This window comes from Halyomorpha halys, unplaced genomic scaffold (genome assembly GCF_000696795.3).
Source record: "Halyomorpha halys isolate HHAL.00 unplaced genomic scaffold, Hhal_1.1 Scaffold586.1, whole genome shotgun sequence".
Taxonomy (NCBI): domain Eukaryota; kingdom Metazoa; phylum Arthropoda; class Insecta; order Hemiptera; family Pentatomidae; genus Halyomorpha; species Halyomorpha halys.
In genome coordinates, this window is record NW_027106076.1 from 543,415 (window position 1) to 546,539 (window position 3,125).

Genomic DNA, 3,125 nt, shown 5'->3' on the forward strand with positions numbered 1-3,125 from the left:
CAGCCAGTGGCAAAGTATACATTTAAACAATACAAGACTGATCTGGATAGATTATCATTAGATGCATTTGGTAATTTAATAGAAATTACTAAACAAAGAACCGACTGACCAAAAAATATAGAAAATTAAATACGAACGGAGAAGACTGGCCACGGAAGAGAAATCGCCAAAATAATTACATTATTACCCTGTAGAATTTCACTTGGCAGATTGTAGGTTATGCGAAACACGCTACCAAAGGGAAAGGAATATAAACAATGAAACGATACTACGTTATCGAATGAACAGACTGGGAGTGTGCCCTAAAGCAGTTGTTCACAGAATTTTCGCCACGGTACCCTGCTTGGCCTAAAATTAAGTCACGGCACCTTTGTTGAGCTTAAAAAAATTCGTAGCACCCTTGTCGAGCTAAAAAAAAAAATCGACTCAATTAGCAGCTGAATATGTAAGAAAAGAAGAAAAATAGTGCAAAGTAAATGCTGGAATGCATTGTGTATTAATTATTTCAATTTTTCATCAAATATCAGATCTGCAAATCAAAAAATGGACATTTATTAAGACCGATCACGTAGAAAATGATTCTGTGGGGGGTCTCTGTAGTTAAGATAAAGAAATTAAAAAAAAAAAAACAAGTTGGTGTGTTTAGAGGATTTTTGGAACTGAACTAAGATATAGATAAAATATGCTTTTGGTAATTTATTTGTTTAGAATACCTTGTTTGCCCTCGTAAACATTTTTTTTCTTTCAGTCAAGATATCCAGAAATCATTTCAAAATTATGATGATGATGATGAATACTCAGTATGTTACAGACTAAACAATAAAATTAAAAATTATTATAGTAATTTGAAGGACAAAATTGATATAGAATATCAATCAGAATTGAAAAATTAATGAAATTGTGAAAAAAATAGGTTACTAGACATAAGCTTATTAATAATTAATATATTTCCCTATTAGGAATTGGATGTGAGGTGCAAATTTATATTTAAGGTATGTTAAATTATTAATAATAATGTTGTTAAGATTGTTACAAATGAATGTTTAATAAGCTGTCAATTGTTATATTGTCCTTGAGGAACGCCGAAACGTTGGCCTTAACATGGATACTAATTGATTTATTTAAAGAATAAATAAGTATATACAATACTGAACGTCTTTTTTTTCCGAACCCTCTAAAACAGAAAACAAAACACGAATCAATAGAATGGTATTACATAAAAGAACATGATTCAAAGTGAATACTACTGTTTTTTTTCTAACAATGGTTCTTTAAGTGTAATACTTAACTGAAGTTTGAGGTGACCGTTCTGTGAAAACTCTCTTATATAAAGTGGTTCGATTCAATATAAACTAGACCTTAAACATTTTAAAATGAAACTAGAAGATATAAATTATATAAATAATACAGATGATTCTAGTGTAGCACAATAAGGAGTTAGGTGCAAGAAAATTTAATATTATATTTAATACAACAATTTAAGCCTTGCTGGTGCCTCTCTTATTTCTCTTTATCTGAAAAGTTTCAAAGAACTTTTTATTTTTGTTTTGGAGTGTCTTTGGTAGACTTAAAAATTTGGTATAATGTTTAAAATTTATTTTCTATAAAAGAGATTGTAGAAATATAAAATTTGAATAAACATAAAATTTATTCTTACGAATTATGAACCATGATTTATAAGTAGGTTTGAAGTCGATGTTTTAAATAATCGCTTTCATATTTATAATGATTCAAATAAGCAACAGCCATCTTTTAAGATGAGTTCTGGATTCATACCTTGTTCCTCGTATGGGATAGGATGTCTGAGAGAGAGTTCAGTATGGCTTGGAGGTACTTGTAGGAAATGCAAAGAGACCAATGATACTACTCCTCATTTCTTCTAGAATTTCACCTATCATTATCACCTGTTTCACCTGTCAGTACCAAGTGTCCAAACGACAGACACCCATATAACGTGGAACTTCCTCCATACATATTATATTTATCAATAAAAGAAATTTTGAATACTCTTCTGTAATTCGTTTCTGACTCTTCTATATCTGATATCCAAACAGGTAGCCTCTATAATTACCTAATGAATGTATGTAATGAATGAAGTACGTTCCAGCAATCATTTACAGAAATCAAAATCCTCAGAAAATAAAAGGCACATTAATGATGTAAACTTTTAGGTCTCGACTAAATATCACCACACTACGTCCCACCATTTCACATTTCAATTAGCCTAGAACACACACACAAAAGAGGTGCTTTAGAAAAAGATTTTTTGAAAAATCGGTATAAAGCTCTACTAAACTGTTTCAATGAGGGTAAGGCCTTGCTGATATTAAATACTAATTAATAGCAAATTTGGGGTTTGTCCTAATCGTCATACCCGTTTTGAAAAAAGGATAAAAATGAACCCGGCGTAGGGGATCGACTTTTATTTCTGTGGCGGTCCCAAAAATAAAAATTTGATACTCCACCATAGTTAGAATAAGGAGGTACCCTGTAGATAACTCTTTGTATATCAGAAATGACTAAGAATGGGGAGGAAAAAAAAATAAACAGATGATGTTATGTGCCACTTCCAAAATGTTGATTTTAGCAGAAAAATTACATTTTTTTAGTTTTTAGCTCGGCTGTTACACAGACACACTGTTACTCACGCAGACCATTTTGTGAGACTTTTAATACCTTATTTGGACTTATAATACCTTAAAACGTGTCCTTTCAAAAGTAAGGTTTGCGTTTTTCGAAATTACAATAATTCCTCTTAATATATGTTTTTAAGTAAAAATAAAAATTGGGGTTTGTGAAAACACATTTGTACTTTCATTTTTTGTGTACAGAACTTTTACTGATGTTTCATAATTTTGGATTGTGAAAGGTCCGATGTGTTTGTAATACCATAAAATAGGCCCAAAGGAAAGATACCATTTCTTATTTTATGATTTTTATTTTCAATTTCATATATATTCTTATATATATACATATATATACTTCCCCATAAGTTTCATAGGCTTTTTAATTTATTTTTTTTAATCAAGTGAGCAGTCAAGATTATTGTTCAATAACTCTGAAAAATTAGTCAAAATCTTCTAGAAATATCTAGAAGATTAGCGAATACAGCTTTCAGGCGCAAA